The 15,796-nt window shown below is 41.7% G+C and overlaps 1 protein-coding gene across 3 annotated transcripts in view; it reads right to left on the bottom strand.

Annotated features, from left to right (window-relative positions):
• The window catches only part of LOC147034028 (meprin A subunit alpha-like), a 203,213-nt gene that overhangs the window by 120,636 nt on the left and 66,781 nt on the right, over nt 1-15,796 (bottom strand). The gene's annotated exons all lie outside the window — the stretch shown is intronic.

Genomic DNA, 15,796 nt, shown 5'->3' on the forward strand with positions numbered 1-15,796 from the left:
AGGTCCTTACATGACAGGGACATTCAGGAAGGAAAGCAGGGAATTTGAAGGAGGCGGGTTTGGGGTAGATTAATGGGGGTAGAAAAGATTGTCGCGTTGAATGGTGAGAGACAAGAGGTTGGTGGTGAACAGCTTTTTTTGAAGGCCTAGAGGAAAGAATGGGATTGAACAGAGTGAGGGAGTTTATTCCAAAGGCGGGAAAAACGAGGAATGAAAAAGTGAAGGTGGACAGTGATTCTTGATTTTGGTAGTTTTAGCAGAAGGGGGTTGTTGGGGACCTTGAGCGCCCTGTGGAAATATGGGGGGGGGGTACATATCTCAGACAGAGCAGGGGGCCAAGGCTGGAGAGGAGGTGGTAGAACCACCGACCTGCCTGCAGTGAGAGAGTGAGAGGCCAAAAGACTCAGCCTTATCACGAGAAATACCAATTATCCTAAATGCCTCGGTTTCCACAGCATGAAGCCGAGAAAGGTGAGAGGCAGGAGCACCAGCCCAGAGGGGAGAGCAGTACTCCATCAGGCTGCGGGCAAAAGCTTTGTATGTGGTCAGGAGCTCAGGTGTGTCAAGGAAGGAATTGCATGATGGGGGATGCCCAGTCGGTGACTGGCTTTGGAGGCCAGCTTGGAAATGTGGCTTTCCCTGGAAAGGTCATGGCAGACCGTGAGACCCGGAAGCTTGAGTGAAAGGACTTCTTCAAGAGGATTGCTGGGAAAGTAGATTGGGGGCGGGGGGGGTTCCAGATGGTCATTTTGGAGAGACAAAGTGAGAGTGTGAGATTTGTCAGGGTTGAAAGACATGTTCCATTTGTTGGAGCAGTTTGTGATTTTATCCAGATCTGCAGAGAGTGAAGAGGCTGCTGCTTGCCGATATGAGGGATGCAGATGGTACGGCATATGGTGGAGTCATCAGCAAAGAGAAAAATTGGATTTTCCAGAGGGTTGGAGAGATCATTGATGAAAACCAGAAAAAGAACAGGACCCAGAACGCTGCCTTGAGGAACTCCAGCCTGGACAGGAAGAGGGGATGAAAGAACTCCATTTAGGGCCACACATTGGCTGCAACAGGAGAGGAAGTCTGCAAGCCATGAGTGGAGATGTCCTTGCTTACCATACGAAGACAGTTTGGTGAACAGGGCAGGGTGCCAGACCATATTGAAAGCACACGATATGTCTAGGGATATGGCTCTGATTTCATGTCTGGCATTGAGGATCTCCATCCATTGTTGGGAGAGCAGAAGCATCATATTCAGGCTACAATGACCTGGTTTCTAGCCAATTTGATGATCGGAAATCAAGCCATTGGAGAAGAGGAAGGATTTAATGTCGGAAGCAATGAGGCATTCCCATAACCTTGCTGATGATTGGGAGAAGACTGATTGGTCTGTAGTTGCAGGGATCTGTTTCCAGCTGTTACTTAAGAAAAAAATCCACTTTGCACAAGCTTAAATTTAATTTCATGAACATAAAGTTGGATTAAAAAGGTGAACACATTGAATATTATAAAGAGCAATCAGAGAGTGCAGACCCTTGCCAGAACTTGTTTTGTGTGGTGTTTGTGTGGTTTTGTGTTGCACAATTCATAAGAGACAATTAGAACTGCCACTTTATCACTGCTGGCAGTGATGACCAGACATCAAGACATCCCGCTTCGATTGGACACCGAACCCTGACCCATCACATTTTTCATTATGATTCAATTGAATTTAGAATGGGCTTAAAATAAATTCAATTCAAATCAAATGGAAGACCAAATAAGTACAGTCCAGCATTGGGGTCATCAGAAGGAACTTGAACAAGCAAAAACAAAGATGAAGTCATCAGGAGGAACCTTGATAGGATTCGCATTTCAGCTGCTACTCCTCGATCCCCAAACCCATTGAGGCACAGCCAAGTGAGCCTGAGTCAATATATACACCACCGGTCAAAAGTTTTGGAACACCCCCATTTTTCCACTTTTTACTGAAATTTAAGCAGTTTAATGTTTCAATGTACTCTGAAATTAAAGCATAGAACAAATAAACAATTGCAGATAAAAAAAACTAGAGGGAGAGCACTCGGTAGAGTGCAAAACCTCTGCTGCCAATACTGCTAGGTCACTCAAGTGAACCTGATATCCTATTCATTCAATTTGACGTCAACAGTGCTCACAGAGTTATAGTTTGCAACTTTCCCTTTTACATACTCAATTCATTCGTCATAACTAGATTTTACGTGAGTATATCCACCTGAAGTTCCAAAATCAGACGCAATTATAGTTTTGGCATGTTTTTTGTTGGAAATCTCTTATAACATGTAGCATGCAAAAAAAAAAAAATCGAAATTTTGTTGAAAAAAAGTTGGAAAAATTATTTTTTCTCGAACAATTTTTTTTTTGGGGGGGGGGGGGTTGGAAATCAGTTAAAACATGTCGAAATGCAAAAAAAAATTCAAATATTTTTTCAAAATGGCCGCCATAGCGGCCATATTGGATTTTGGACCAAGTCCAAAACCAAATGGCATGATCCTTGGACCATACCTAATCCCCCAACCGAGTTTCGTCGAAATCCATCAAGGAGTTTTTCCGTAATACTGTTCACAAACAAACAAACAAACAAACAAACAAACAGAAAGGGGTGAAAACAGTAACCTCCGATCTTCGATGGCGGAGGTTAAAGAGAAGTCATGGAATCGTTTTGTTGAACAAAATTTAATCTAGTAGCCACCTCATCAAAGTAGTCACCTTTTGCAGATATAACAGCCAAACATACTGTGGCATTATTTCTACAATGGAAATCAAATATTGTTCGGAAAGGTCTTCCCAACACTGTTGCAGAAGTTCCCACAAATGTGTTGCACTTGTAGGTTGCTTTACTTTCACCCTTCTGTCCAGTTCATCCCAAACCAGCTCAATGGGGTTAACGTCTGGAGATGGTGGTGGCCATTCCATGATTTGTAGCCTACCATCTTGTTCTTTTCTTCTAAGGTAGTTCTGACATAGCCTGGAGGTAGGTTTTGGGTCATTGTCTTGCTGTAGGATGAACCCCTGACCAACTAGGAGTAGACCAGAGGGTATTGCATGGCGCTGCAAAATGCTGTAGTAGCCCTTTTGGTTCACGGTGTCAGTCACTCTGTGGAAGTCGCCGAATCTGAATCTAGCAAAAGAGCCCCAGATCGTCACGCTTCCTCCTCCATGTTTGACAGTTGGTGTCACACACTGAGGAACCATCCTTTCGCCTCCTCGATGGCGTACAGAAACTCTGCGTGATGAACTGAAGGTTTCAAATTTTGATTCATCGGTCCATACGACCTTCTTCCAATTTTCAGTAGTCAAGTGACGGTGCTTCATGACCCAGGCAAGCCTCTTTTTCTTATTTTGCCATCTTAGCAATGGATTTCTTACTGCCACTCAACCTGTCAAACCTGCAGCTTGAAGTCTTCTCTTCACAGTTGAAACTGAGATTTCCTTACTTCGACCAGTACTAAGCTGTGCTTGAAGCTGCTGTCCTGTGAGCCACCTATCATGCAAGCTGTTGACTCTCAGAAACTTGTCTTCTGATTGTGTTGTAGCTTTGGGTCTGCCAGACCCCTTCCTGTCAGAGTTTCCTCCAGTTTCCAAGTGCCTTTTGATGTTGTAGGAAACTGTACTCACTGACACCTGAACATACTTTGCAATTTTTTTTTTTTTTTTTTTTTTTGTATACCTTGGTCGAGGCTCGTATGAGAGCTAACACACAACTCACAGCAAGGAGGCATGAGACAAGAGGGGCGGGAGTGGAAGGGACAAAACAGTGGGGAACAGACACATTAGGTGAACTGTGGAAGGGAGAGGGATGGGGATGGGACGGGGAACATGGCGAAGAGAAGATGGACATTACAGGGACTTTCAGGAAGGAAAGCAGGAGAATTGAAGGAAGTGGGCTTGGGTGGATTATCGGGGGTAGAAAAGATCGAGGATTTGGATGGGGGAAGATAAGAGGTGGTGGTGAACAGCTGTTTTGAAAGCCTGGAGGGAAGAATGGGAAAGAATAGAGTGAGGAAGTTTATTCCAAAGGCGGGAAAAAAGAGGAATGAAAGAGTGAAGATGAGCAGTGATTCGTGATTTTGGTAGTTTTACCAGAAGGGGGTTGTTGGCGGACCTTGAGCGCCCTGTGGAAATGTGGTTGGGACAAATCGCAGAGAGAGCAGGGGGGCAAGGCTGGAGAGGAGCTCGGTAGAAGACAGAAAGACCACCGACCAACCTGCGGTGATTGAGTGAGAGGCCCAAAGACTCAGCTTCATTGCGGGAGATGCCGATGATCTTAAAAGCCCTGGTTTCGACAGCGTGAAGCCGAGAAAGGTGGGAGGCAGGAGCACCAGCCCAGAGGGGAGAGCAGTACTCCATCAGGCTACGGACAAAAGCTTTGTAAGTAGTCAGGAGCTCAAGAGGGCTGAGGAAGGACTTTGCACGACGGAGGATTCCCAGTCGGCGACTGGCTTTTGAGGCAAGGTTGGAAATGTGACTTTCCCAGGAAAGGTCATGGCAGATAGTGAGACCCAGAAGCTTGAAAGAAAAGACTTCTTCCAGAGGATTGTTGAGAAAGTGGATGGGGGGGGTTTGTAAACGGTCCTTTCGAAGAGACATAGTGAGAGTGTGAGATTTGTGTGGATTGAAAGACATGTTCCACGTGTTGGACCAGTTTGTGATTTTATCCAGATCTGCAGTGAGCGAAGAAGCTGCTGCTTGCCGGTCTGAGGGATGACAGATGGTACGGCAGAGGGTGGAGTCATCGGCAAAGAGAAATAGAGGATTTTCCAGAGAGTCCGAGAGATCATTGATGAAAACCAGAAAAAGAACAGGGCCCAGAACGCTACCTTGAGGAACTCCAGCCTGCACAGGAAGAGGGGATGAAAGAACTCCATTTAGGGCCACACGTTGACTGCGACAGGAGAGGAAGTCTGCGAGCCATGAGTGGAGATGGCCTTGAATACCATGGGAAGAGAGTTTGGTGAGTAGTGCAGGGTGCCAGACTGTGTCAAAAGCACGTGATATGTCCAGGGATACGGCTCGGATTTCCTGTCTGGCATTGAGGACCTCCATCCATTGATGGGAGAGCAGTAGCAGCATATCCAGGGTAGAGTGACCTGGTCTGAAACCAAATTGATGATTGGAAATCAAGCCATTGGAGAAGAGGAAGGATTTCATGTCTGAAAGCGATGATGGATTCCATAAACCTTGCTGATGATTGGGAGAAGGCTGATTGGTCTGTAGTTACAGGATCTGTTTTTGCACCTTTTTTATGCAGGGCAGTGATGTTAGCAGATTTCCAAGCAGATGGCAGATGACCTTGGGAAAATGAGAGGGTGAATAGAACAGAGAGAGGGTGAGCAAGAGCAGAAGAGCAGGCTTTGAGGACACGTGGGCTGATGCCGTCTGGACCGGTTGCAGAATCTGACTCGAGGTTTGAAAGCAAGCTCTCCACCTTGTCAGGAGAAAAGGATACAGAGTCCAGGGACAGTTGGGTGCGACTGGGTAAAGTGGGTAGAGATAGTGATGGGTTTGGGACACAAATTTCTTTAAAGGAAAGACCTACACTTTGAAGGGTTATAATGGTCTGTCTGTCTTCCTTTGTTGATTGTCTTTTTCTCACCATTATGATAGCAATATACTACTTTCTGCAATGCAGTGTTGTCCAAATAATGCTTCAGAGGGTGTAGCAACACAGTCTGTTCCAACACTGCTTTATTCAGAGAGAGGGTTTGTAACTAATCAACAAAAGTTGGGACACCTGTAGGAATTGTTTGCATCAATTTTCAAGGCTTAATTTACTTCCATTGCTGCAGAAAAGCTGCAGTTGCTAACCCATTACTTGTTCCCTGAAAAGGGAACAAGTAATGAACTTGTAATCAGAACAAGTAAACAAGGGAACAAGTAATCAGAAACTTTTTAACAACTCTGAATTTTACATTATTTTTCAGTTTTTTGGAACCTAAACTTTTTTTTTATAACCTCTGGCAGTTTACCGCTAAGCTTTGTACCATTTCAGGTTATTTACTGGACTACTTGAACTGCTTAAAGTTCAGTAAAAACTGGAAAAATTGGGGTGTCCTAAAACTTTTGACCGGAAGTGTATGTTTTTACATATATATATATATATATATATATATATATATATATATATATATATATATATATATATATGTGTTGGGGTTTGTACCTATTTCTTTAAACCTTTTGTTTCTTCCAAACTAAATTCACTCACCTGTAGTTAATTTAAATATATACCTGCTTGCTGTTCCACAGGAACATTGTGTGTGATATAAGTAAGGTCATCCTTGAGTGATTCAAGGGAGCATTGTGTGGCTGAGTCTGGGAGGAAAACCTTTGATCTTGCTTATATGTTTGTTATATATTGCCAGGACATAAGCCAGCTGGTCTTGGGATGAAAAGAAGGAAGTGTGCAGTGGAATTTGTTGGAGATTAAAAAAAACATATACAAGGGATTGACTTGGCCATTAGGGCAGAGCATTCTCCGAGGTTCTTCAATTGCTAATTGGTGTTCCTGGTGTTTTCTGCTCCTCGTGCGGCCACATGTATTGATAGATAATAAACAATTTTCTCTCAAGTATATCGATGTCTTCATGCCTCAGTAAAGGGTGATCGACGCCTCGACATATATGTATATATATATATATATATATATATATATATATATATATATATATATATATATATATATATATATATATATATATATGTATATTATATATATATATATGTATATTATATATATATGTATATTATATATATATATATATATATATATAAATATACATATATATTTATATATATATATATATATATATATATATATATATATATATATATATATATATATATATATATATATATATTTATATATATAAATATACATATATATTTATTTATATATATATATAAATATATATATATATATAAATATACATATATATATATATATATATATATATATATATATATATATATCTTCTTCTCTTCTTCCTCTTTCGGCTTGCTCCCGTTAGGGGTCGCCACAGCGGACCAACCATCTCCATTTCGCTCCATCCTCCACATCTTCCATTGACACTCCAACCACCCGCATGTCCGCCCTCACCGCATCCATGAACCTCTTCTTTGGCCTTCCTCTTCTCCTCCTGCCTGGCGGCTCCATCTTCAACATCCTTCTCCCGATATACTCCGTTTCCCTCCTGTGCACATGTCCAAACCATCTCAATCTCGCCTCTCTCACTTTGTCTCCAAACCGTCCTACCTGCGCTGTCCCTCTAATATACTCATTTCTTATCCTATCCATCCTCGTCACTCCCAACGAGAATCGCAGCATCTTTAACTCTGCCACCTCCAGCTCTGCTTCCTGTCTTTTTGTTAGCGCCACCGCCTCCAAACCATACAACATAGCTGGTCTCACTACCGTCTTGTATACTTTCCCCTTCACTCTTGCAGCTACCCTTCTGTCACAAATCACTCCTGCAACTCTTCTCCACCCACTCCATCCTGCCTGCACTCTCTTTTTCACTTCTCTCCCACACTCTCCGTTACTTTGGACAGTTGATCCCAAGTATTTAAACCAATCCACCTTCCCCACCTCAACTCCTTGCAACTGCACCATACCACCACCCTCCCTCTCATTTACGCACATGTACTCCGTCTTACTCCTACTGACTAACATTCCCCTTCTCTCCAGTGCGTACCTCCACCTCTCAAGACTTGATTCAGCCTGCTTCCTACTCTCCCTACAGATCATGATGTCATCCGCGAACATCATAGTCCATGGAGACTCCAGTCTGATCTCGTCCGTCAACCTGTCCATCACCATTGCAAACAGGAAAGGGCTCAGAGTCGATCGTTGGAGCAATCCCACTTTAACCTTAAACGGGTCCGTCATTCCTACCGCACACCTCACCGCTGTCACACTGTCCTCATACATATCCTGCACGATCCTCACATACTTCTCCAACACTCCCGACTTCCTCATACAATACCACAACTCCTCTCTTGGCACCCTATCATAATCTTTCTCTAAATCCACAAACACACAATGTAACTCTTTCTGGCCTTCCCTATACTTCTCCATCAACATTCTCAAAGCAAACATCGCATCAGTGGTGCTCTTTCCTGGCATAAACCCATATTGCTGCTCACAGATCATCACCTCTCCTCTCAACCGAGCTTCCACTACTCTTTCCCACAACTTCATGGTGTGGCTTAACAACTTTATCCCTCTGTAATTTCCACAGCTCTGCACATCACCCTTATTCTTGAAAATCGGAACCAGTACACTTAATCTCCACTCCTCCGACATCCTCTCACTTTCCAAGACTTTATTAAACAATCTGGTTAACAACCCCACTGCCATCTCTCCTAAGCACTTCATGCCTCCACTGGTATACCATCTGGGCCAACTGCCTTTCCACTTTTCATCTTCTTCATAGCAGTCCTCACTTCATCCTTACTGATCCACCCCACTTCCAGATTCACTATCTCCACCTCTTCCAACCTTCTCTCTCTCATTTTCTTCATTCATCAGCTCCTCAAAGTACTCCATCCACCTTCTCAACACACTCTCCTCGCTCGTCAGCACATTCCCATTTGCGTCCTTTATCACCCTAACCTGCAGCACATCCTTCCCAGCTCGGTCCCTCTGTCTTGCCAATCGGTATAAATCCTTTTCCCCTTCTTTTGTATCCAACTTCTCATACAGCTCGTCATATGCCTTTTCCTTGGCCTTTGCCACCTCTCTTTTTGCTTTTCGACGCCACTCCTTGTACTCCTGCCTACTTTCTTCATCTCTCTGACTATCCCACTTCTTTTTCGCCAACCCCTTCTTCCTTATACTTTCCTGTACTTCCTCATTCCACCACCAAGTCTCCTTATCTTCCTTCCTCTGTCCAGATGTCACACCAAGTACCTTCCTAGCTATCTCCCTCACAACTTCTGCTGTCGTTGCCCAATCATCCCACCCATCTTTACCACCATCCAACGCCTGTCTCACCTCCTCCCTAAATTTCACGCAACAGTCTTCCTCCTTCAGCTTCCACCATCTGGTCCTTGGTTCAGCCCTCACTCTCTTCCTCAACCTCACCTCTAAAGTCATCCTACAGACCACCAATCGATGCTGTCGAGCTACACTCTCCCCTGCCACCACCTTACAGTCTCCAATCTCTTTCAGGTTGCATCTCCTACTTAAGATGTAATCCACCTGTGTGCACTTTCCTCCACTCTTGTATGTCACCCTGTGTTCCTCCTTCTTCTTGAAATACGTGTTTACCACTGCCATTTCCATTCTTTTTGCAAACTCTACCACCATTTGCCCTTCCACATTTCTCTTGTTGAGACCGTACCTCCCCATCACCTCCTCATCCTCTTTATTCCCTTCCCCAACATGTCCATTGAAATCTGCTCCAATCACCACTCTTTCATCCTTGGATACACTCTCCACCACTTCATCTAACTCACTCCAGAAATCTTCTTTATATTCCATCTCACACCCCATATGTGGGGCATATGCACTGATGACATTCATCATCACCCCTTCAATTTCCAACTTCACACTCATCACTCGGTCAGACACCCTCCTCACCTCCAATACCCTCTTGACATGATCTTCCTTCAGGATTATCCCGACACCATTTCTCCTCCCATCCACACCATGGTAGAACAGTTTGAAACCACCTCCAATGCTCCTCACCTTACTCCCCATCCACTTGGTCTCTTGTACACACAGTATGTCCACCTTTCTTCTCTCCATCATATCAGCCAACTCTCGCCCTTTGCCAGTCATCGTCCCAACATTCAGAGTTCCAACTCTCACCTCCACACTTCTACCCTTCCCCCCCTCTCCCACTGCCTCCGGACTCGCCTTCCCCGTCTCCTTCTCCTCCTTCGCCCAGCAGTAGCACAATTTCCACTGGTACCCTGCTGACCACCGGTACCGGTGGCGGTCGTTGGTAACCCGGGCCTCGACCGATCCGGTATGGAAATTCGTTTTGTTGTCCGCATAATGATTTGGCATAGGTTTTTACACCGGATGCCCTTCCTGACGCAACCCTGGTCGCCTCTTACGACACACAGGGATATGGTACACCTATTCTAACCGGGGCATACACCGGGCCCAGTACAACTGGTGCTCATTTCGCCGACCTCGGAAGGATGGCAGGCTGAGTCAACCCCTGGTGTTTTCGACTTGGTTCATATATATATATATATATATATATATATATATATATATATATATATATATATATATATATATATATATATATATATATATATATATATATATATATATACATATATATATATATATATATATATAAATATACATATATATATTTATCTACATATATATATATATATATATATATATATATAAATATACATATATATATATATAAATATACATATATATATATTTATCTACATATATATATATATATATATATATATATATATATATATAAATATACATATATATATATATATATAAATATATATACATATATATAAATATATATATATATAAATATAAATATATATATAAATATACATATATATAAATATACACATATATTTACATATATATATATATATATACATATATATATATATATATACATATACATATATATATATATATATATATATATATATATATATATATATATATATATATATATATATATATATATAAATATACATATATATAAATATACATATATATTTATATATGAGCCTGGTGTTGGCGCAGTGGTTAGGGCAGCGGCTTGGGATCCAAAAGGTCCTGAGTTCAAGCCCCGTTCGGCCACTGAATTAATATACCAGGGGGTTGACTCAGCCTGTCATCCTTCCGAGGTCGGCGAAGTGAGTACCAGTGTACTGGGCCGGTGTATACCCCGGTTAAAATAGGTGTACCATATCCCTGTGTCGTAAGAGGCGACCAGGGTTGCGTCAGGAAGGGCATCCGGCGTAAAACCTGTGCCAAATCACTATGCGGATCATACAGATGATCCGCTGTGGCGACCCCTAACGGGAGCAGCCAAAGGAAGAAGAAGATATATATATGTATATTTATATATATATATATATGTATATTTATATGTGTATATTTATATATATATATATATGTATATATATATATATATATATATATATATGTATATATATATATATATATATATACATATATATATACATATATATATGTATATATATATATATATGTATATATATATACGTAAACATATACAGTATATATTTCAAAAAAACCCAAAAAGAACCCAGATCAAAAGATTAAATAATTCTGGCTGCCAGACCAGGTGTCCAATCAAGTTGAAATTTAAACATGTATTCCTCATCACTCCTCGATCATAATTGTGAAGTTTCAGTCGATTGATTAAGCGGTTCCAGAGAAAACAGTATTTGATATTTTCCTTCAATCCAATATGGCTGCCAAACCATGTGACCTGTCAATTATTCCTTAACAAACTTGTACACTCCAGGCTTGGGAACATTTGTGTGTTTTCCCCTCGATTTGTCCAGTCGTTCTTGAGAAGAAGATTTTTTTATGGAATTTTGGGTAAATCCAATATGGCTACCAAACAATGTGAGCTATGATGTCATATGTGTGACCCTTTTGTTCCGCATGCATAGGCGATCATACTTGTAAGGTTTTGCCTCAATCTATTCAGCCACTTCAGAGAAGATTTTTGAAGGATTTTTTTTAACAAAATGGCTGCTGAATCACGTGATGAATGACGTCATCAAAAAATTTTTCTGTGAACCATTTTATCCCAAGATGTCCCTCAAAAATTTTCAAACTGATCAGATGTGACATTCTTCATATGCAATTATGATGTCATAAAAAATCATTCATTCCACATGAGGAGTACTTGCTATGTGCCAAGTTTCAATTTTTTCCTTGGTGCGGTTCAGAGATGGAGGTCCAAAGTTTTTCTGTTTTTTCCAATCTAGCTGCCACACCACATGACGTATGATGTCATAATTATCATTAAAACATTCTCCATGAGTAGTCACTTCTTTTGTGAAAATTTCATCTCAATCTGACAAGCAGTTGCGGTGAAAAACACGAGAGTTCTGTGCGGGCAAACAAACAAAGAAACAAACAGACAGACAGACAAACAGGAAAAGGACATCAAAGCCGAACATGATACTTGCAAAATCCACCCTCCTGTCCAAATGTTTCCATGGATACATCAAATTGTTCATTTCATTAAGATTAAAATTGACAATCCTATTCAAAGCTCAGGTCAATCAGATGAAAAATGATTTTTTTCAGATGGAAATTGATAATTTTAGAAGTTTGATCTTGAGTTTTTTTTTTAACCTCAAAAACGGTTGCTTTCCCATTTCAGTGGGAAATGGACAGTTCAGTGATGGACTTTCCCAAATCGTGTTCAACTTCCAAGTTAATAGGATGGAAAATGACAATCTTTCAGTTAAAAATTGATGATTTTAGAAGTTTGACCTTGAGTTGGCCTTTGACATTTTCATCTCAAAAATAATTTCCCAATCCAGTGATGCAGTAAACATCCAAAGAAAATTTTCTCCAACCTTTAAAATATGTATTTTATTTCAATTGAATTATATACTTGAACACTGCACAACAACATAAATCGTTTTTTGTTTTTTTGACACTTTCAAAAACATTCCGTTTAGCAGGACTTGGACAAAATATGGCATTTTACATTATCTCGACCAATCAAGTGTGATGCTCGGAGTCCCAGTCCATGTCCTTTTTTCTCAAGACTGTGCAGGGTAAGGTGTTCTATGAACCCTCTATTTTTGTCATTTTTATTATTACTAACGAAGGACCGGGAGAAATAGTGATTCATCGACAGTGCGATTATTTGCTGATATGCATCAGATTTTGATGTTGACATATTACTGACCCTGTTGTGCCTCATAGTCAGGATGGGAAGTGATGAATTTTGTTGGTTATTTTTCATCAGAATATTTCCAAAGGTTAGTGCTCATATAGGAAAGAAATTGTTTGCACGCGTAAATCGGATGCTGACGTAGCAAGATGGTGTGTAATAGGATCAATCAAAAAAAATATTTTTAAAGAAGAAGAAGATAGAAAGTTGGGTGCCCGATTATAAATAAGCAAAGCCATAAATACCTGTACATATATGGAAAATAGTTGTATTGCATTGTGACTTTGTGTAAATGTGACTGATTTACATCAGGACTTCTCTGTTCCGCTTGATGTGTGAGTCATACCCCATGGTACTGAGCAAACTGAAAGTGGCCATATTTCATATCAATTTGATTGCTGATCGTGCCAGCTCTCAACTGAATCTTCTCATCTGCTCTCCCAGTTGGGATTGTAGAGCCTCAGGTCAGCACTTATAACACAGTCCTGTTCCTAATTCACATGAACAACCTCTTTGATACTCTGGAAAAACAAACTTTTCCTTTTTGCAGATGACTTCACATTTTGCTGAACAATTTCACTTCCCACTGTCTGGCAGAAGTGGCTTCCCTCTCTGCTGGCCTGTGGAGGATCAAATGCAGCTCTAACACTTGGAACATGTCTTTCAATCCAGAAAGATCTTACATTCACACCCTATCTCACCAGGAAGATCATGATATGAACCCACAAATCATTTCACTCCACCGTTCACTATAAGGGTTCAGTCTCTCGAATGTCTGGGCCACACCGTCATCTCTGCCCTCTGCTGAGCTAACCATACGTCAAAGCCAGTCTCGGAATTCACATACAGACATGCAGTCCTTTCTCAGTAAATCTGACCTTTTCACACAGCCCATAAAAAGGCTCTTGTTCCTCGCTCAAGAAAGTACTGCTCTCCCATACAAGCTCAAGCTGTGTGAGCATGTCATGCATTGTGCCATCATACATCATCTCATTGACCATCAGATATTAACAGACATACAGCATGGCTTTAGGAAATGTAGATCTTGCAATATGCAATTGACTCTCACCATAGATAACCTTGCTGGAGGAACAGAAGAGAAGGGACAAATAGACCTCATTTCGATGGACTTCGCGAAAGCCTTCGACAAGGTGTCCCACCAAAAACTTCCGTTGAAAGTGGAGTTATATGAACTTCGAGGCTGCACTTGGGAGTGGATAAAAAAAAACTTCCTCCATGACCGCACCCAGAAAGTCTTGATTGATGGCCAACGTGACTCTGAAGCCCAAGTAACATCTGGAATTCCTCAGGGTATTGTGTTCAGCCCGCTTCTTTTCCTGATCTTTATTAATGATCTACCAGATAGCATCTCAAGCTCCAGACCACATATCTTCACAGACGACTGCATCCTCCTCCGGTGTATAACATCTGCCCAGGACTGCACTCATCTCCAGATGGATCTCATGTTACAGGACTGATGTTACATGTTACAGGACTGAGAGAGGAAGTGGTTGATGGCATTTCATCCATCTACTGTAAATGCCAGGTCATTCACATCACCAACAAGCAGAAGCCCATTCTCCAATCTTATAGCATTCATGACCACACTCTTGAAGATGTTAACTCAGCCAAATACCTTTACTTGGTATCCACATCAATTCAAAGATGAATTTCAACACCCAAGTGGATGTAACTGTCAAGAAAGCCAACTTCACCAATGCCTTCCCAAATCGAAACTTCAGCCAATGCAACCAGAGAATTAAGAAGACCACATTCATAACTTACGTCCGACCAATCATGGAATGTGCTGCAACAGCATGGGATCCACACACTCGGCGTAACATCAATAAGCTTGAGATGGTTCAGCATAGAATTGCTTGGTATGCCACTAGTAACTACGGTCGTTCCAGCAGTGTCACAGCCATGCTTGAAGAACGACAATGGCCCACCTTAGAGAGTAGATGACTCTTGCCTTGATGTACATCAAGTGGAGTGCATACCTCACTGAAGCACCCTTAGGTACCAGAGGGCATGAATTCCACTTCACCATACTGAGCTACAGTACTCAGGTATATGCCTCATTCTTCTTCCCCTGCACCTGCAGAGACTGGAACCACCTGGAGAAGAACCCTGCCATTTCATCCTCCCTCGACGTTTTCAAAACCACGTTGCGGGGAAAGCCAGATGAGATTACATCTGGCCTTTAATTATTACTCGCACATGTACGTATTTGTACAATTTGGTTGTATCGACACTGTTCCACGTCTGCGCACAACTGCAGTGTGGTAATGTTCATCCTGATGAAGCAGCACTTATATGGAAGGAAGGAAGGAAGCTATGGTGCTGCAAGTTTACTCATACCTGTCTCTCCTGGAACCACTGAAATCCAAGGCTCTCAACATATTTGGCATCTCCAACAAAGACACAGAGCCTGAGGCTCTCATTGTATACATGTTGCAGGCCTCTTTGTTTTCTCATGCCTCTCCTGAGCTCTTGCTTCATCTGCTCTTTCATCTCTCCAACCCTCCCCAATCCATATAAGACACAGACATTCCTCCAAGAACCCCATCGTGAGCCATACCTTTGCTCATCTCACTCTAACTTGAAAACGCCTTACTCAGGTCTGTACAATTCTACTAATCCCTTCAGGGCTTCAATCTAGCAGTGAACTACTCAGATCATTTTCCATCCTGACTCATAATCTTTTCCATAGAGCTTACATTACCCCCCTCCCTCCCCCTCCAAACCGTATCTTTCCCCAAACCGCATTCACAAGTTGTTACCCAGACAATTAGTGGTATTGGGCTCCTGGAATTTGGTTGGCATGCTATTCGGTCGGCTTTGGTGTTGGCAATCTGGATAAGTTTCCCCTCCCTCCTCTCTTTCTCCAA

The sequence above is a fragment of the Eptatretus burgeri genome, chromosome 1 (assembly GCF_056783735.1).
Source record: "Eptatretus burgeri isolate ZD-2024b chromosome 1, Ebu_testis_v1, whole genome shotgun sequence".
Classification (NCBI taxonomy): Eukaryota; Metazoa; Chordata; class Myxini; order Myxiniformes; family Myxinidae; genus Eptatretus; species Eptatretus burgeri.